Consider the following 22019-nt stretch of genomic DNA (forward strand, 5'->3'; position numbering starts at 1 on the left):
TCTAAAATTGCCCCCCAGTGTGATATGGGCAGTGCAGTGGCTTAGGGGTTTGTACTTTTGCCTTGCAGGGCAGGGATGCCTGGCTCAAACCTTGGTCCAAATGCTGTCTGCATGGGGTTTGCATGTGCTCCCTGCGCCTGTGTGGGTTTCCTCCCACCCTCCAGAAATGTGCTCCTGGCTGAATTTGTCCTAGTGTATGTACAGTTGTATATGGAGGCATGTGGGAGATCTGAGATTGTAAGCTCCTTGTAGGCAGGGACTAATGTGAATGTGCAATGTGTAAAGCACTGCATAAATTGACAGTGGTATATCAATACCTAAAAAAAAAAAACATATTTATTCTGAACCTGCCCAAGATGGCTACCTCTGCTAACAGCATATAAAGTGCTTTGAGTCCCCAGGGAGAAACATGCTACAGAAATATTAAGTAAAATGTTGTGTTTTCAACAGGATCACATTGGTAGAGCCTTTCCCATCCTCTGAAACTCTCTACCTCAATTTGTCCGGTTATATTCTACTCTAGCCACCTTTAGGCGATTCCTGAAAACTCATCTCTTCAGGGAAGCCTATCACGCCTGCAACTATCAAGTGAACTTTTAACTCTTCCATCAGCTCCTCCCCCACTGTTATTACCTTTTGTACCACTTGCCCCACCCTATTAGACTGTAAGCTCTTATGAGCAGGGCCCTGTTAACACTCTTGTATATTATTGTATTGTAAGTGTACTGTCTCCCTTTAGATTGTAAAATGCTGCACAAACTGAGGGTTCTATATAAATCCTGTGTAATATACTGTACATAATATATGTTAATGTATGTATTACTTTGTACAATAACTATTAATGGTGTTGATGCTTCATATATCTTAAATAATTATTTATTACTATATAATACTTGGGGGGGGGGGGGTGGTGATTGTCTATGTTTGCTTCAAGTAAACAAACATACAGTATTCCCTGTACTAAATATATATATCATAAATATACTATACCACAGTTTACAGAGTAGGTAGAACCATTGACATTTGTCACTTACCAAGCTTACAATTTAAAGTCCTTATGAAACACATACAAGCACATGACCAATCTGATCTCTCAGATAGCATGTGTCTGGAATGTGGGAGAAACAAATAAATGGTGAATGGTGAGAGGCACTGTTAAAGTGGTTGTAAACCCCAATCATGAAATTTGAACTAAGCGCATATATCTGTAGTGTTTACTTATCTGTCTCCAAAGCTCTAAGTGTTATTTCTCTCTGGTGCTTCGTTCTCAGCATGAGTCACTTCTGAGAACCTTTCCTCACACATGAGATAACATGAGCTTTAATGTGTGTCGGGGAGACTTATGCCACGTACACACGATCTGATTTTCCGACAACAAATGTTCGATGGGAGCTTGTTGTCCGAAATTCCGACCGTGTGTAGGCTCCATCAGGCATTTTCCGTCGGAATGTCCGCCAAACAAAATCGGTTCTCGTAAATTCCGATCCTGTGTACACAATTCGGACACACAGAGTTCCACGCATGCTCTCAATCAATTACGAGACGGAAGTGCTCGGTCTGGTAAAACTAGCGTTCGTAATGGAGATAGCACATTCGCCACGCTGCAAATTTTAAACTCTTTTAATGCAGCACATTCTCTTCTTCTTTATAATGTTAGAATAATGAAGTTGTTTTACTGCTGATATTCATACAGAGTTCTTAAAAAATTATTTCTTTATTATTTCTCGTGATCTCCTGAATAGGTTTTTTTTTCCCGTCAGATCTCCATAATAATGTTTAGAATTTTTGTTTATAGTTATTTTTTTTTTAACCAGATCTCCTATTTTTTATTTTTATAGTGATCTCCATATTTTTTCTTCTTTTGTTTTGTGTCAAGTTGTGTCACACCATTATTATCCTGTATTTTTTAACCTCAAGGAGGTGGTTTGTTGTTGGTGTCCCTTGTTAATTTTACATTGTATTTTTGAAATGTACCTGCCTACTCACAAACAAACTGTTCTTTTTTGAAGTAAAACACAGAGAGAGGCAAGTATTTGTGAAAAATAAATAGCCATTTATTATGGGTCATAACAAAATAAAGAGAAAGGCAAAGCTGGAGAAACTGGTGTAGTTTGCAAAGCCTTTGTACCCCAGGGCAGACATCAATTATTTTACAGTCAAAATTGGTGGCCTGAGGAGACCTTATAATAGTGAGCACAATCCGATCCAGGACTACAAGAGATCAGGAACAGCAGCAGATGACATATCTGTCACCAGGCTGTGGTCTTACCACAGCCTGCGTCTTTTGTCAGACCAGACTGAACCCAGGCCGTCACTTTCTTGTCTTCCTTCCACGCTGTGGCCCTGGTGTTGTAGTTGTGGCAGGAGGTGGAGGAGGAGGAGGAGAACCATAGTTGAACTCACAAACGTGGCTTTGGCTTGTGAGTTTGCCCCTCAACCCCTTATTTAGGGCTTGTAAGATAACTTCCTCACATAAGAAGCATTGGCCCTCCTCCATTTCGCAGGCTGCCATGTAGGCATAGTCATCTTGAATATTGTGGGGGGGGGGGGGGTTCTGAGGGCCGCAGTAGCCTTCCGAAATAGGCCAAGTGCTGCCTTCTCCAGGTTACCCCTCTTCCTGGGACTTTTTTTTGGAAGGCGGAGGGGAGGGACCTGGGATTTGGGCAGGCTACTGGGCCCAGCCACCTCCTGGCTGCCACTTACCCCCGCCACATCCTGGCTGCCACTTTCCACAGCCTCCTCCTGGCTGAGACTTCCTGTGTATGAAAAAGGGACATAGTTTTAGTTTTTGGTTCATCAATCACACATAATTTTCAGCTCATGACTGTTGCAAATTGAATGTTAATAAATAGAAAAGACTATCATTCTGACCCCTGCATTTTTCATTCTTGTCCCAATCATTTGTGGCCACTACTGTCTATTGATATGTAAAACACTTTGTAAAATCAGAAATTACTGATCAATAATAACATCTAGTTAACATCATTAATTATTGACTAGAAATATGTTGAACAATGCTATACCTGGCTCAAGCTGGGCTCCTCCACTTCTTCCTGGCTGGAAGGCCCAGGTTGGACGTCGGAAGCCTCAGCTGAGGTGGAAGGAAGCCTTGAAGGAAGACTGGAGAGTGCTGGTGTGGGTTCAGTCTGGCCTGGCAGAAAATGCAGTCTGTCATAGTACCACAGCCTGGGTACATAAATGTCATCTGCTGCAGCTCCTGATCTCTGGGAATCCTGAACCTTCTTGCGCTCCTTATTATAAGTGCTCCTCATGCCACCAATTAGGGCCTTCAAAAAGGGGTCTACCGTGGGGATCACCGGCTTCACAAATTCCAGCAATTGATCCAGCGCTGCCTTCCTCTTTGTTTTATTGTTATAAAAGGGGTGGTTTACCTGCGACAGACACGACAGCTCCCTGTACATATCAATGAATATGGGGATAAAGTCCTCATCATTGAATAGATCAATTTTCTCTGCAGGAAACAACACAAGACAAACCCTTATGTCAGCCTAAACCCTCCTAATCTTGTCCCAATATAGGCCTCAATCTATAAGCAGTGTAGGCCACTGATGCAGCAAGTTAAAATTGTACCTTCGTTCTAACGATTGGCGATTCCAATACTCTTTCCTCCTCTCACAGATCGTACGACGCACGCCTGTTACGCTTTATATACACTGTGCATGCATGAAACTCCGCCCACCCCGACATATTTTCTAGTCTATTCCCCGCCCCTTGTCTTTCGGAGCAGTGGCAGAGCACATGGTGGAGAAAGAGCAAGTGCATGCAGAGGAGAGCAGCAACGACGAAAGCCTGGAGCCACGAACGGTGGAAATGGTGGACATCTTGAAGAGGGCCGACTATGATGGGAAGCATGGACCTTACCCAAACCCAAATGTCAGAAAGGCCAAGACCATGGCTAAAGTTGTGAAAAGTCTGCACAGGAATTTTGGGGTATGACGATCCAAGGATCAATTGAGGAAACGCTGGTCAGACCTGAAATTGAGGGAGCAGGATCAGTACAGAAAGATCAAGAGAGTTCTTCAAAAAAGTAAGTAGTTGTTGTGTGTTCCTATTATTATTATTACTTGCATGCTGCTCCATGTGCTTTTCTTTACTGTTGTACAGTTTAAAATTGCAACTTTCAGGTTCGTGGGCACAGTAATCGTTCGTAGTAAACAACCTTCGTTCGCCCACTAATACAATGTTTTTGGCAGATACAGGTTAACTACATTTGTTCAGGCCTATTTGTATTAAAAGAAGATTATGACATTGTTGTCTGGAAGGGTTTGTACTAGAATGAAATGCAAACTTGATTCAGTGTAAGGAGAGGACACTCAGCAGCTGTTTACACATCTGGACGCAGCAGCACTAGTGTGGGACACCAGAACAAACTTTTTAGGGTGTCTCACACAGGCGCACCAATGGATACTAGGGGTGTCCCCATGTGTGAAATTGTACAAAAAAGGTAAGTATTCCAGCTTTAGATAGGGAAAAACATAATGTCTTCAGCTTGGAATTCTGCCAAAAAAGACAATTGTACGACACTTCCAAGCAATGTTTCATATTACTATTTCTGGCCTCAAATATCTGAGTGCTAAGTATACCTTTTTTTTATTCACACAGGGGAGAAAAGTCTCAGGACATCTGAGGACACCAGGACACCATGAAGTGGGCGAAATAGTGACCACAACAGGTGAGTGTCTGAGACCACAGCTTCAGGTAATAGATGTATACCTGCATATTTATAATACATGGTGTGTTTTTTAATTTTAGGTGATGTGGATGTTGTGGAAGAAGATTCGCATTTCACAAGTGCAAGTGTACACGTCCTCATCGGGGAGATCATGGTGTGCAATCGTGATTTACAAAAGATCAAGGAAGACATCAATGATGTGGAAAAAAGACTCAAAAACATCATTGATGTTTTAGGCAGAATCTAAAAAAAACAAAAAACAAAATTCTTCTAGTTTGTTTTTATTTTTAGTATTTTCACACATTTCAAATATTTTTTAGAAAGCCAAATTTTGAAGATGCACACAGTGTGTCAACATGTGTTATCTACCATTATGGGATATCAAGGTACGCGTTTTGGGGGTGCAACCCCTTCCTCACAAATAAAGTAAATGAGAGGAAGGGGTTGCACTCCCGAAACACGTCCATTGATCCCCCATGATGGGAGCTAGCACATGTTGACATTAGGCATGGGATCAGGAGGGAAATCCCAATTTTGACTCTCAATTTGTGTGCATCTTCAAAATTTGGCTTTCACAGGGGTGACATCACCCCATCTGATGAAGGCAAGATCAACACAGTTTGGACATACTAATATCTGATATTACCTTCACTTTGTCAAAGTTGAACTTTGTAAGTTCAAAACTGGCTAAAAAAAAAAGGCTATTTGTACTGTCAAAAACAAAACTGTTATTACTAAAATATGTTGGTTTGTTCAAAGTTGGTGTTTACATTGAAATGGGGGTTATTTACTAAAGGCAAATCCACTTTGCAGTACAAGTGCACATTCAGTGCAGTTTCAAGTGCAGTTTCAAGTGCACTTTTGCAGTGCACTTGTACTGCAAAGTGGATTTTCCTTTAGTAAATAACCCCCACAGTGCTTTATAATTTGCCACAATCATGCCATTTTCATGACTCTGCAAAATTCATTCATGGTGCTGAAAATGATGTATATTTTTAACAGTAATGTATTACATGCATTAACAACAAAGAAAAAAGGTGTGTGTAGCAGACCCACAACATAATAATAGTTCGCTGAAGAAGAGATTGTCACCTCATGTATCAAATAAATTACGTTTGCACTATTGAAAAAAATGTCAAAAAAAAAAAAAAAAAAGCCCATTGGAGAACCTAGGAGACAGCTAAAAGAAACACAAGCAGTAAATCAAAGGAAATATTATTTCAATTTAACTAAAAAAATATATTTTTAAAATGTTTTTTAAACATTTTCTGGCATATCAATGGCCCCCCTACCCTCAAAGTACTCCATATATTTTATACGGACCTCGCGTGCGCTTTGGGGGGGCAAGCACTGAAAACCAGATACGAACCCACAAGCACAAACTGAAGAGCAGTAACAATCGGAAAAGCACAAAGCTGAAAAGCGCGAATCGTCTCTCTCACCAAACTTCTACTAACATGAGATTAGCAGAAGGAACCCAAAGGGTGGCGCACTTGGTATTGAACTTCCCTTTTCTAGTGCCATCGTACGTGTTGTACGTCACCACGTTCTTGACGTTCAGAATTTCCGACAAGATTTGTGTGACCGTGTGTATGCAAGACAAGTTTGAGCCAACATCCGTCAGAAAAAAAACTTGGATTTTGTTTTCGGAATGTGCGATCGCGTGTATGCGGCATTAGACTGCTTTCACACTGATTAGTTATTGATGCACGCACGTCAAAAACTGATCAGTCTCTGCAAAGCCCAAAATTGACCTCTGTCTTCCAAAACTCAGAGCATTTCTACAATAAGGATAGCCATTGGCATGCCCTTTGCTTCAACTGGCTGATTTTAGGTAGCAGCAGAAAGCATTTGACGTGAATTGGTCTTCATTAATTGAAAATTCTGAGAAGCCCACATCCTTAATTTATGAACCAAACAAAAAGAACCCCCTACATGGGACTTTTTAGGGCATCAATGACTTCAATGGTATATAAAGAATATATATTTTGTTGAAAAAATGTAAAAAATATGTTCCATAACAAAATACAATATAAGAAGAGATGCAGTTAACAGATAACCACTAGATTAATCAACACATTTGGTTTGATGAAGACAATGTTAGCCCAAAGCGTTTCTAAATTTAACACCTTTAAGTCTTTTCTCAAAAGACTTCTTCAAAAGACGGTTATCCAGTAAGGTGAGAGAAATTGCATATGAAACCGCATCATTGCCTTAAAAGGGAAGGTTTATCCTTTGCCGCTGTCGATCACAAGAGGAGGGGTAAACAAGGGGGGCCCCCCTTGAGAGCGCCCAACCCCCCTAGCCACTGAGGGATAAGAGGTCCCCACCACGTGGTGCCTATTAGTTGTACAGGGTCAGCCCAATTTGAGTTTCCTAAAAATGTAGAGAGGCACAGAGAAGTATCCTAATAATAGAACATCAAGCCCATTCAATTTCAAGACAGGGTTCATTGAGATAGGGATATTACTTCTAAAAACCTATTGAAGTTTGAACCATTCCTCGAGAAGGGATGAGAGTCTAAAGCAAAATCAATCCTGATATTCAGCAATTATCTGAGTGATTTCAAATGATGTCTCAAAGGTTACCCCAAATGGAATGCCTCTGGAATCCAAACCTGCTTGGCAGCAGTGGAGCAGCAATGAATTGGTCTTCAAACACTCCCCAGGCCAAAGATACCCAAAGATAGACATTAGATGAAGATTCGCACATTGCAACAACAAAAGATCTGTTTTTAATGGCACCGTCTCACGATATGTATTCTAGATTGTAAAATACAAAAAAGCCACACATTCTCACTACAATCCATATAGCAATGCTCATTGATATGTGCTGTGCTGCATTTAAGGATGGGATGACACAGGGCAACATAATAGTGAGAATCGGCACTTAAAAAGTATCTTTTTATTAATATAGATAATAATTTTGGCAAAATATGCATGTTTATGCACTAAGCAGACAACCTTGGTGCCAAGATAATGATGCCATAACAACTCTGAGAAAATCTACTTAGGACAACTGATACTCCCATTGAGATCAGGCAGCCAGTGAGTATCTACAGAAACAATTTTGCATGTTTATGGAAAGCACTTCTATAAAAGTGAGTTTTCCAACTGTGTCTTTGGCTAGGCTAAAACAGCTATGGTATATTGCATAGAGTGACACTGGCAGAACCAAGGATGAATGCACAGTGGCAAAAAAACTACAGCTGTACTAGTCTTGGAAAATATGAGGATGCTTGCACATGCAAGCACAATCTAATTATCTTACTATGGGGTCAAAGCACAAAAAGATGGCTAAACATAATATATGTGCCAAGTCCTGCTCACACGGGCATACTATAGTGTACAACCATGACAGGGCCATGTTTGCCTGTCTGCATTTTAGTCAACGCACCCGAATGGCTGTCAAGCTGGGAGCAGTGGCTATGTCTGTGCAGCCGCTTTGTCCCAATTGACATGAATAAGGCTGCCTGCACCAAAATCCACAGACCATCTGTGCAACCCCCTGTGGGCAAATATGGCTCTCACAGAGGGGTATGCTGTAGTACACCCATGTGAACGAGGCCTAAAGCTGGCCACAGATGGATTGAAATTCATCCGGTACAGTGGGGACCCGCCAAATCTTGATCCATGTAAATAGAGTGTTTTTCTAAACAAAAATAACTAAATAAAGTGAAAAAACACAGTGGCGCTAAAATATATCTTCTATATAAAAAAATCCCCTATTTCAGGCAATCAAGTGAAAAAAAACAAAATATATGCAATATATCCCCCAAGTGACAAGTTATATAGTTAAAATCAGATATAAATTCTATCAAAATATATTGTAATCAAAAATCACAAATAAACAAAAGTCCTTAAATAGTGATTTCTTCTTATAACTTCCACCACACCCAAGTGTTCGGTGGTCCCACTCCCTATAGAATTCCACTCACAGACTTTCAGTGCCCACACTCTCGTGTAAGGCTCAAATGCTTTCTGACCGCATCATAAGGGTCACACTGGCAATCCACAAACCAGATTGATGTGCAAAGATCGTTCCACATGTGAAATAAAAATAACACTCCAATAGTGCAATAACGTATAACCAGTTTATTTAAAACACTCCAAATCTTTAGTATTCAACTCACGTTTTCCAAATATAAAAATAGCATAGAAACGTTCCCACAGCAAACAGATCTTCACAGCACAGCACAGCAAACGTATGAATCAGCCACTATATAGTTGTGGTCACGGCAGACCCGAGGTATGCAGGCGTCAGACTAATCTCACCCTCTCCCCGGCGCCGCACACTCTATCAATGTGCCTCTTCCTAGTACGGTACGACAGCGTCACTTGTCATTGGTGGAGTCCGTCATACGGCCACGCCCCCGACATGTTTCGTCATTTACCGACTTATTCATGGGATTGGCCGCACGGTGTGACACCACTTCCTTATATACACTCCCCCCTGCCATCTGATCAGAGAATCGCCAACGCGCCTGCGCACATCTCGTGTCTCCGCGGTCACAAAATCTCCAATCTTCCTAGATGCTATGTGTTATGTATACATCTACTACTACCATTTCTCAATCTCGTTGTGCTGCTACGACTCTATGGGCTTAATGATCAAAAGTACATGGATGAATGGCGGGAGTTCTTCAATAAAGCAGGAAGAGAGCTACAGAGTCTTGTTTTAAATAGGAAGCAGATTAAATTAGGAATATTAAATGAGAAGATAAGAGCATTGCAAGAAAAATTGGAGCCGATTAAGGACTCCAATCAGATGAAGGAATTCAATATTAATATAAAGAAAAAGTTGGAAAAAATAGACCGGGAGACACAGAAAAAGAAGGTTAAGAAGTACATGAGAGATTCCAATGATTTTAAAACAAATAAAATCTATGCGTGGCAAAGTAACGGGTCACTTATGCAAGATACCCGTAATGAGAGCTCCAAGCAGGACTTGGAACCAATGGGGAATGGCCCTAACCCTAAGCCTGATATAAATAAATCTGGTCAAAAAGATTTAATTAATAAAGATGAACATGGTAAGAATGGCTCATCACGTAATGGTGGTAACCCGAGGAATGGAGCAAATCTATATAGTGGGAATTATTATTCCCCTAGACCAAACTGGCAGGGTAGGGGTGAATATAATTATCAATCTCCCAGACCAAATCAACAGGGAAGGGGGGGGATATAATTATCAATCCCCTAGACCATATCCAGGTAATGCCCCACAATATTTTATGCCCCCACAGGGATACCAACAGTGGAGACACCATCCCCCACCCAATTATCACTCTGAGATGGAGAGCGGAGTTCCCCTATATAATAGGTATGCACCATTGGAAAATGAGGATTACTATGCTCATCAATCCTATAATGCACCTTTTTTAGGACAACGGGGGAGGGGTGGGAGAGGGGGGACACCGAGGAACCCCCGGGTAACCTATCAGAAAGATGGAGGGAGGAATGGACCTCCGCATGTACAAAACAAGGGCGTTGTGCCCCTACGAAGAGAAGAAGGGGATGTAGGGCAGGAAAATCCAGACAACCCAAGAATACGCTTGAGAAACGCATAGATGCAGGGATTTATAATCTAAGCGGGGTAGAATTGGATCATAAAGAACTTAATATACCTTATCTGGGCTTAAAGTGTGCACCTAAGAAAATAATGAACAAGTTCGAGGTCTATATTGACACGCATAAGTTCATTAGGTCTATGAATATAAAAAAATATTTGCTTGGTCACCCAGCTGATGCGGCAGCTAGAGCGCACATACCATCTAATAAAATAGATAGTGGTTTAAAAAACAAATCGATTTTTAACCCTCAAAATCCAAGTAACCACTTCATAGAGGTTTTTAAAAGACTAGTAATCAATGATATTGAGGATTTAGTACCAAAAAAGGGGGTTAATCCCCAGTATATCAGGGAAGGGATTTCATCTTTAGAAAATAGGAAAAACATAATTGTCCGTCCTGCGGATAAAGGAGGAGGGGTAGTAGTGATGGAGAAAACATTCTACCATAACCAGCTATTAGAACTGGTTGGCGATGAATCCACGTATAGGAGACTTAAGTCTGACCCGACTGAGACGTATAAAACTCAACTAACTTCATTGGTTGAATGGGGTTATAGAATAAATGCCTTGAACCTAAAGGAAAAGAGGTATCTTGTGCCCACTGCCTGTCGGATACCTGTGATATGTACCTTTGGTAATGTATATAAGAACACACAATGTCCGCCCCCCCGTCCAATTGTAAATGGCATTGGATCTGTTACTGCGAGGTTGGGGGAGTATTTGGACAAATTCCTCCAGCCGAGTGTGAAGGAGACTAGAGCATACTTAAAAGACACCTCTGATCTATTACATCTTTTAGATCAGGTAAAGTTGGATCCGTCATCCGAATCATATTTGGTAACGGCGGACGTAGCCTCCTTATACACCATCATACAGCATGAGGATGCATCTCTAGCCCTTAATTGGGCATTGAGTAAGCGGGAGGATATCCCTGATGTACAGAAGAGATTTTTGGGCCATACACTTGAGTTCTGTATGACCCATAATTACTTTTGGTACAGTGATCAGTTTTACTCTCAGAAGGTTGGCGTGGCGATGGGGGCAAAATATGACCCTAGCCTCGCCAATTTATTTTTGGCTGAGTGGGAGGACAGGCAGATTTTCAGCAAAAATGTACCCCAGTTAAAATTCTACCGTAGATTTATAGACAACCTCCTGTTTATTTGGGAGGGGTCGAAGGAATCTGCGGTAGAATTTCTGGCGTATCTTAATAGGAACAATAATAACATCAAATTGGAGTATGAGATGAGCGAGACAACTATCCATTTCCTTGACGTTACGATAGATAAGGAACGGAGTGGTCTGAGAACCAAGGTATACTTTAAGCCTACAGACCGCAACAGTTACCTATCCATCAGGAGTGGTCACCATCCCTGCGTGGATAAGGAATATTCCGAAGGGACAATTTTTGCGAGTCCGACGGAATTGTACAAACATTGAAGATTACCTTTTGCAAGCCAATAGCCTGAAGGACAAATTTGTACAGAAAGGCTACACCGATAGGAACCTGGACGAAATAATCCAGGAGGTGGCCGTAATTCCTAGAGATCAATGTCTCAAGAAGAAAGAACCTCAAGACTCCAATAATGGTCAACATCATTTGAGTTTTATTTCAGGCTTCCATTGCCAATATAGGGAAATTGAGAGGATATACAAAAAATATTGGCACATCCTGTGTAAGGATAGACATCTGGGTGAAATATTACCACAACAGCCAAAATCCATCTACAGGAGGGCCCCCGAGTTTTGGGGACCAGGTAGTTAAAAAGATCTTGGACCCCCCAAAAGCTTTGAAAATAGATTTGAGAGGGTTTTATAGCTGTAGAAAATGTATATGCTGTAGGACGGTAAGAACCAACCATAGAGGAATGGTGGAGGTTACTAATAGAGATGGGGAAACATTTGAAATAAGGGAATTTAGTACCTGTAATACCTCCCATGTAGTGTACCTGATGTGGTGCCCTTGTGGCCTATTTTATGTGGGTAGAACCAAGAGGCTATTGAAAACCCGTATAGCGGAACATCTGGCGAACATAAAGAATGGGTACAAGTATCATAGCGTTTTGCTACATTTTAAAGAAAAACATCAGCAGGATCCGTCGTTGCTACAGTTCTGTGGCATTGACGTGGTACACCCTTCCTGGAGAGGGTCCAATAGGGTGAGGGATTTATCCCAAAGGGAAACCAAATGGATATTTCTTTTCAAATGTTTGACCCCGAGAGGGTTAAACATTGAGCTGGACTTGAATTGCTTCATTAATGATTTTTAAAAAATATTTTAAAGTTTTAATGTAGAGGGTACAAGTCATTCTATTATCATAAGTGTACAATATGTCATTTGCACAGTCATTGGGCACCGACAATAGCACTAGGTGGTTTGATGAAATAGGGGGGAGGGGGGTGTATGGTCACTTTAAATTTTGGAAAATTTTGGAATATATTATTATTATTAGTGGAATTGATCATAACAAGTGTTAAAATAAAGTGGGATCTTTTTGGGTCACTAAGTTCAAATTTGTATGTTAATTATGTCAATTATTGTTTGAATATTAATATTTTAATTTTTGGTGGCACATTGTGTCATATATGTATAGATAGGCACGTTATATATGATATATGTAGGGAAGTAGGTGTAAAGAGGAAGAAAAATGTGGATCGGGTTGTTGTTAGCACCGACCAGTGGTGACTTTGCAGATGACAACGCTGATTCTCAGTTATAGGATGACATACTTACAGTACCCTCTATTTCATTTATTGAATGGTGCGGACTCATGTGGAAGATGATTTGATTTTTAATTTTTATTTTTTTATAATTTACATGAATATATTATTAGTGGATAAGAGATTATAATGAGACGAATGATAGGAGATCCCGATCATCCATATTTCCATGTACAAAAAAAGATAGTGTTTTTTATTGACAGTGCTCGATTAGATATTTTTATGTATGGTTTACAGACTGTATATTTAATACATATTTTTGAATCTGTTTTTTAATATGTTTTTTAATATTGTTTGAGGCGTCTCAAGCATCTTATGTGAGTGGAATGAATTGCCCATTTCTATAATCATAATGATTTGGTTTGGGGTTTTATATAGATTATTTTACATATACTGTTTTATTTGCATATAAATATGTATAGGGCAGAGCGTTTACAATGTCAGAGTCGTAGCAGCACGACGAGATTGAGAAATGGTAGTAGTAGATGTATACATAACACATAGCATCTAGGAAGATTGGAGATTTTGTGGCCGCGGGGACACGAGATGTGCGCAGGCGCGTTGGCGATTCTCTGATCAGATGGCAGGGGGGAGTGTATATAAGGAAGTGGTGTCACACCGTGCGGCCAATCCCATGAATAAGTCGGTGAATGACGAAACATGTCGGGGGCGTGGCCGTATGACGGACCCCACCAATGACAAGTGACGCTGTCGTACCGTACTAGGAAGAGGCACATTGATAGAGTGAGCGGCGCCGGGGAGAGGGTGAGATTAGTCTGACGCCTGCATACCTCGGGTCTGCCGTGACCACAACTATATAGTGGCTGATTCATACGTTTGCTGTGCTGTGCTGTGAAGATCTGTTTGCTGTGGGAACGTTTCTATGCTATTTTTATATTTGGAAAACGTGAGTTGAATACTAAAGATTTGGAGTGTTTTAAATAACCTGGTTATACGTTATTGCACTATTGGTGTATTATTTTTATTTCACATGTGGAACGATCTTTGCACATCAATCTGGTTTGTGGATTGCCAGTGTGACCCTTAGGCCCCTTTCACACTGGGGCGGTAGGGGGCGTCGGCGGTAAAACAGCGCTATTTTTAGCGCTGTTTTACCGCGGTATTCGGCCACTAGCTGTGTGGTTTTAACCCCCCGCTGGCGGCCGAAAAAGGGTTAAATCCACTCGTATAGCGCGGCTTTTTTTATATATTTTGATATAATTTATATCTGATTTTAATAATATCACTTGTCACTTGGGGGATATATTGCATATATTTTGTTTTTTTTTCACTTGATTGCCTGAAATAGGGGATCTTTTATATAGAAGGTATATTTTAGCGCCACTGTGTTTTTTCACTTTATTTAGTTATTTTTGTTTAGAAAAACACTCTATTTACAGTATTTGCATTTTTAAAGTGGGAGCTATAGAACAGATTTATATTGCAACCTTAGGCGCAGTGGTGGTTAACCAGGTAAAAGGGAGGCGTTAGTACTTGGTGTTACCAAACGGTTGGGATTAAATCTTGATCCATCTATGGGCATTCCCGTTCGTGAGAAGTTGATCTATTAATCAACTTCTCCTGGACTTCTGGTCTTCTCCTGGACAGACCTGTTAGAAAATTATTGTTTGATCAGCGCTGCAGCCAATCGCCTCCAGGGCTGACCAGTGTATTCTGACAGTGTCAGAATATAAAAACACTTCGAGGAGGATTCCCCTATCGAAAACACTTGTGGTGTATGGCCAACTTTACTGTGTATCATTTTTTCCCCCCACCTGTGTCAAGTTATTACTTGATGACCACCAACCACCAATGCAAATACCACTTTCAGTATTTTTTGTTGCATTTTACAATATAATGCCATTATTAACACCTGTTATCATAAACATGTATAGCATCTCAAAAGTGAGTACACCCCTCACATTTTTGTACATATTTTATTATATCTTTTCATGTGACAACACTGAAGAAATTACACTTTGCTACAATGTAAAGTAGTGAGTGTACAGCTGGTATAACAGTGTAATTTTGCTGTCCCCTCAAAATAACTCAACACACAGCCATTAATGTCTAAACCGCTGGCAACAAAAGTGAGTATACCCCTAAGTGAAAATGTCCAAATTGGGCCCAATTAGCCATTTTCCTTCCCTGGTGTTATGTGACTCATTAGTGTTACAAGGTCTCAGCTGTGAATGAGGAGTAGGTGTGTTAAATTTGGTGTTATCGCTCTCACTCTCTCATACTGGTCACTAAAAGTTCAATATGGCACCTCATGGCAAAGAACTATCTAAGGATCTAAAAAAAAAAAAAGAATTGGTGCTCTACATAAAGATGGCCTAGGCTATAAGTAGATTGCCAAGACCCTAATACTGAGCTGCAGCCAAGACCATACAGCGGTTTAACAAGACAGGTTCCATTCAGAACAGGCTTAGCCATGGTCGACCAAAGAAGTTGAGTGCACGTGCTTAGCGTCATATCCAAAGGTTTTCTTTGGGAAATAGAGGTATGAGTGCTGCCAGCATTGCTGCAGAGGTTGAAGGGATGGGGGGTCAGCCTGTCGGTGCTCAGACCATACGTCGCACACTGCATCAAATTGGTCTGCATGGCTGTCATCCCAGAAGGAAGCCTCTTCTAAAGATGATGCACAAGAAAGCCCGCAAAAAGTTTGCTGAAGACAAGCAGACTAAGGACATGGATTACTGGAACCATGTCCTGTGGTCTGAGGTGACCAAGATAAGCTTATTTGGTTCAGATGGTGTCAAGCGTGTGTGGCGGCAACCAGGCGACGAGTACAAAGACAAGTATGTCTTGCCTACACTCAAGCATGGTGGTAGGTGTGTCATGGTCTGGAGCTGCATGAGTGCTGCTGGCACTGGGGAGCTACAGTTCATTGAGGGAACCATGAATGCCAACATGTACTGTGATATACTGAAGCAGAGCAAGATCCCATCCCTTCGAAGATTGGGCCGCAGGGCAGTATTCCAACATGATAACGACCCCAAAAACACCTCCAAGACGACCACTGCTTTGCTAAATAAGCTGAGGGTAAAGGTAATGGACTGGCCAAGCATGTCTCCAGACCTAAACCCTATTGAGCATCTGTGGGGCATCCTCAAACGGAAGGTGGAGGAGTGCAAGGTCTCTAACATCCACCAGCTCTGTGATGTCGTCATGGAGGAGTGGAAAAGGACTCCAGTGGCAACCTGTGAAGCTCCGGTGAACTCCATGCCCAAGAGGGATAAGGCAGTGCTGGGAAATAATGGTGGCCACACAAAATATTGACACTTTGGGCCCAATTTGGACATTTTCACTTAGGGGTGTACTCACTTTTGTTGCCAGTAGTTTAGATATTTATGGCTGTGTGTTGAGTTAATTTGAGGTGACAGCAAATTTACACTGTTATACAAGCTGTACACTCACTACTTTACATTGTAGCAAAATGTCATTTCTTCAGTGTTGTCACATGATTTATAATAAAATATTTAGAAAAGTATGAGGGGTGTACTCACTTTTGTGAGATACTGTATATAAATGTAAATTCATAAAGAATTTTTTATGAGGTATCTATTGGGGTGAGCAGAAAAAAAAGACATTTGATAAATACTGCATCATCAGATTAAAAAAAGTTCATGAGAAAAAGTGGCTTTCATTAATATTTATTTTTTAATATCTATTTCAGGTGAGAAAAATCCCACTTACGCACCCATGTAATATTTTTGATTGTAAACCTAAACTTTTCAAGACTAAATGACTGAGGCAAAATACGAAATGCAGTTAAAGTTAAAGAGGTTGCAAACCTCTGAAAAAAATTCCTAAAAAAAACCCTGCAAGACAAAGGCATAATGAGCTAGTATGCACCGTATACTAGCGCATTATGAAATACTTACCTTAAAACAAAGCTGTTGCAGCGGTCCCCGCAAACCGTTTTCACGGCCGACATCTTTCCCGGAGCTTCTTCCGGATTCGCGGGCTCCAGCGCTGTGATTGGCTAGAGCCGAAATGACGACACTCCCGCGCTTGCATGCGGAAGCTGCCCTTCACAGCACGGGCTCAGAAGGAATGGTGCCTGTGGGCCGTTCCTTCAGAGAGCATGCGCCTGTGTTGTCACTGGCTGGATGCACTGGATATATCTCCTAACCTGTACAGGTTTAGGAGATATTTTTAGGTAAAAGTTTGCAGAGGAAGTTTACTTCCTCTTTAAAATAACTCATGCCACTGTGCTGAGCTGTGCACCACCCCTCATGCGCCTCCACACCAGCCTGCAGCATGAACCCTTAAGCCTAGTACACATGGACCGAATGTCGGGGCGGCTTTGGCCGGTTCAATAGAATCTGGCCAACATTCGGCCCGTGTGTACTGGGGTCAGTCTGGGGCATGATCGAAAAAGGTCTGCCAATCGGCTCCCAATCAGCGCTCTCAACCAATGGTATAGTGAGCTGACCAGAGTGTTCTGGTGGGGGGCCCCCCTGGCAGAACAAAATAGAACAGCGGGGGAGATCGCACTATTAACGTTGGATAGTTAGTACAGCGAGTCCTTCTGAGCCCTCAGTTTTTTTTTCCGTTCAGCCCTGTTGGGTTGAACAAAAGAAAACTACTGGTGTGTACTAGGCTTTAGTGATCCAACACTTATTATATCTTTGAGGCCAGGTTTGGCCATAAACGGGAATGCTTGGTTTGCAGGAGCATCCCTTTTTAGGGTGTAAGTGTGCTTATGTTGCAGGCAGTCACAATGCCAGCTTACCTGGGGTGGGGGGAAAAGACCAAACAGGGTTTTCTAAACTCTGAGATTACTTTTGCTTCAAAGATCTGTCAGACAAGCCCTCAAGCACCTACTCATAAACATGAGATTATCTAAATGGCATGATGTCAATGGCCAGCTCGGTAGATAGGTATCTCATATCAATGTCTTTAACTGTTTGCAAACAGCATTTATTTTTTCGAGTAAAGCTGACATTTGAATGTTCAGATGGTTAATCGGTTAACTGCGATACATCTGTTTTGCTCTTGCTGAAGAACACTGTAATCTTGTACTCTTTAGTGTGCAAAATGATGAGTGTATCAAGGTTACGCCGCCCCTTTAGGAATGTTAAACTATCCGGTTACTGCTGGGCAATCACATACACAGAAAACGGTGTTGAATTTACAGCTGAAGTTTCTTGCCGGTTTAACTGCTTAAAGATGGGTATGTGTATGTGGGTTATTTGATTTGGTCCAGTTGAACCACGGATTGTTGCAAGACAGCACACTTTGTTATGAAATTCACATGAATGTGCAGCGGCGTAACTTACACAGTGAGGTCTGATAAAGTCAGCCTGCAGGCAACTTGAGTAGGGTACATAGACAAGGAGTTCAGAGGAAGGTCACAAGGAGGCAGCCATTTTATCAGGTATAAGAATTACAAAATCCCACATTTGAACAATGCTTCGAAGGATTCAATACCTTTGCACTGAGAATTGTGCATTTACTTCTTTTGAGTCAAACATTTAACATTTGTCTTTTGGTTTCTTGAGTTTAGTGATAACAGTATTACTAAAAATGGAAAACTTTCAGACAAACAAAGGAGTTTTTGATAGATAACTAGAAGGTCAGCTCAAGACTTCTTTGTCCTGAATCTTACCCTATCGGCTTCATATCGTCAGCTCCAAAGAAATGATGCATAGGGTACACCTAATCTACACCATATGCTGCTCTGCTGGCACACTATGACTTGTGTAGAACATGTCAAATTAAACTATGTGCGTATGTTTTAATGGTGCATTATGGTAGGTTGTCAGACATTGCAATATCCTCTTGGTAAAGCAAATTGATTTCTTTAATCCTATATTGAGATTAAAAAATAGGACTATCCATATGAAGTTTTTTTCGGCCCAGGTCATAAAAGCTATTAGAATGCAACACAAAATGGGTAGGTGAATGAAGGACAGCCAACTTGTTATCGTAGTCTGGAACAACTACTGAATTAAAGTAAAACTATAGACAAAACTTTTTCTTCTTCATTTTGAATAGAACTAGGGAGGGTTATAACCCCTGTCCGATTTTTTTTTTCGCCATCTGTGTCCCATTGTGGAGATTTCCCTTCCCGTCTTATCCCATAGCCAGTCATAACAGGAAGTGAGAGGAAATCCCTTCAAATAAAGGGAATCCCTTGGGGATTTTTCCCTCTATTACTTTTCTGGGGGCAACCCAAAATTTTGTTTTACTTTTAATGATAATTGATTAATTTTGATCAACCTATGGCTAGCTTTACTGTGGCTCTTATACGTTGTAACTAAGGGTCCATAAAATTGCTGACAAAAAAAGTGCTCTTTGGATAAGTGATTAACTATAGTAAAGTAGTGCCACTCTTATTGGCTACAAACCAGTCTGGGCCCTTTAATTCTTACATTGGTTAATTGCCACAAGGTTGAAGGAAGGCCATAAACCTCTTTGTCATGCCTTATATAGAGCACAATAAGTATCTAAACATAAATCCAAAGCTTTCAAAGAGCAACAATTGACTTTGTAATCTTTACAATGCTCTTAAAGATGCTAGCATGAAACAGTAGACTACTAATCCTGGTTTAGATATAAATAGTGTTCAGCAGAGCTCTTGTTTATTAGTGTAATATCGGCACCAATCTATCTTTGCAGCAGAAGCAGCACCCCTCACAGACATTTTAATCATATACAGGGGGTCCCCGTGTTACAAAAAAGTTAGGGACTGTAGGTTTGTACTTAAGTTGAATCTGTTTGTAAATCGGAACAATACATTTTTTATTTTTTATTTTTTTGTGTAGCTCCAGCCAAAAAAACTATTTTTAAGCTTTTTGGATAGCATAGGGAAGGGTTAACACCCCTATAACATTTGTTTTGCTGTCTGTGCTCCTGTTCAGAAGATTTCACCTCACTTTCTGTCCCAATGACAATTGGCTTTTGAAAATTTTGGTTTGTTGTGGAAACACACCTTGGTGATAAAGCATCTGTGGAGGTACCTTTTCCCCATAATAACTCTTACAGGAGTGAATTTCCCTTCCTAGGGGTAGATTTCCTCTCACTTCCTGTTGTCTCCCTCCGTTTGTAAGTAGGAGTCGTTTGTAATTCGGATGTTTGTAACTAGGGGACCCCCTGTACTGGGAAGCATGAATCATTTAAACATTAATATCTTTACATAGTTGCCTATGCTATGCTAGCAATACTAACCTTTGCACAAAACCCCTACATGTTAGCTGTACCTTTAGGCTCCATTCATACTTGTGCAACTTGTCATGCAACCTTAGATATCAAAGTTGCATGACAAGTCATTTCCCATGTTTTTCAATGATACCCATTCACATATGTGCGCCTTAAAGTTGCAGCAAATTCAAAGTAGTCCATGCACTACTTTGGTCCAACTTTCATGCAACTTCAGGGTCATAGACTTCAATGTTAACCCTCAAAAGTTGCATGAAAGTCATACCTGAATGTTATACAATGCTACAGTTGTCCATTATCACGGGCCAAAGCCAAAGTGGTATCCAAGTCGCACCCATCCAAAGTTGCGCCAAAGTTGCATCAAAGTTGCATTTTGGAGTTGTACAAGTGTGAATGGAGCCTTAGCTGTTCAGATCCTGAAATCAAATCTTTGAATAAAATTAATTAGAACATACACTGTGGACATATGCCTAGCAGGCCCCTCTGGCTTTCAGTTGGGGCACCTGCTTCAGAGCCTACTGGAAACGAACTGTATTTACACATTCTCAGCACCAAAGTTATGCATTATGTGCGTGGCACGGCATCACTATTGGTAGCATGGCATTGCTCTTTTTCCTGCAGCATAAGAATGGTGGGAATTAACAAAGAGTGGTGCAAGTACCATGCTTGCACCACTCTTGTAAATATAAAAATGGAGCAGATGTTGTTCCTAATGAACAAAGGGGTGCATTACTTATGTGCAATCAGTTCTTTGTTCTGTGTCTTTGACAGATACAGAGAACATATAGCTGGAGCTGCATGCTCCAATCTCACTGCCCCCATCCCAGAACGGAGGGAGGAGGAGGTTTGTTAATCCTGCAGGCTCTGCTCATGTAGTGTAATCATTGCACAAGCAGAGAGAGTTATGTGAGCTGTCAACATACAACAGGGTCACACCTGTTAGGAGTCTGCAGCAGTTTTCTACATGGAAAACTGTTACAATCTTTCTGTTAATTAGGGGCATACCTGCGTTAGTTTTTATTTCAATCTGAAATAGAAACTGGCGTATGTGGCACAGATAGACCTGAAGCAGGTCTACCTGCTTTGTTAATGTGGCCACGTCATTCCTGACAGTTTCTTGCACCATTATAATGGTGTAGAAAGCTTAGTTAATTCCCAAGATTTTTTTTTTTAGGGAAAATTGAGTAATTAAGGTCATGGCACAGGGGAGGTCTGGCAGTATCTGTGCAGATTGGTATGCTGAGTCAAACACAGCTGTCCTCCTCTCTCATCCCCCTTCTACCCTGGTCCTACCAGTGAAGAATTAACATTATAGTAATAGCTATAATTACATTTTGCTCTTGGAACAGAGGAGTGTAGTTGGTATCGAACTACTTTATACAGCCAAAAACATTAGCTCCATATTCAGTTGTTCACGTTTGTAGCCCCCTGCTCCTGTTGATCAGGCACTTGCATGTAAATTTAGAGAGATATTAGTTCTGTACATAGTTCAGATTTAATTTGTGGCTAAATTAGCTTCTGTTCCAGCATTGGCTGTGTTGTGTGTAGTTCCACACTGTTGTCTGTAGGTGTCGTTGTCACCACAGGCCAGTGTTGGAAGAGCAACAGGCTGAAGTGTATTGAGTGCTCTTATTTCTCAGAAGTAACCCAGTGGGGGTGGTCCACCGCTGTGCATTCTGGGAAGGGATACTTAAGGTGCAGACGCCATTTTTGGTTCTCTTTTACCTCCTGGCCCTCCTGGCCTAGGTATGTGGTGACTTTTCTCCTGTCTCGGGACCATGCTGGCCCGAGGCCATGTGACTACAAGTAGGCCCAGAAGCCTGTCTGGGGCCTACTACCGCAGAGGTAGTCCTTAGGCTGTCTT

At 41.2% G+C, this 22019-nt stretch overlaps 1 protein-coding gene across 2 annotated transcripts in view; it reads right to left on the minus strand.

Moving 5' to 3' along the window:
• BMPR2 (bone morphogenetic protein receptor type 2) overlaps nucleotides 1–22019 on the minus strand; it is a 304173-nt gene that overhangs the window by 154503 nt on the left and 127651 nt on the right. The gene's annotated exons all lie outside the window — the stretch shown is intronic.

This window comes from Aquarana catesbeiana, linkage group LG06 (assembly GCF_042186555.1).
Source record: "Aquarana catesbeiana isolate 2022-GZ linkage group LG06, ASM4218655v1, whole genome shotgun sequence".
Taxonomy (NCBI): Eukaryota; Metazoa; Chordata; class Amphibia; order Anura; family Ranidae; genus Aquarana; species Aquarana catesbeiana.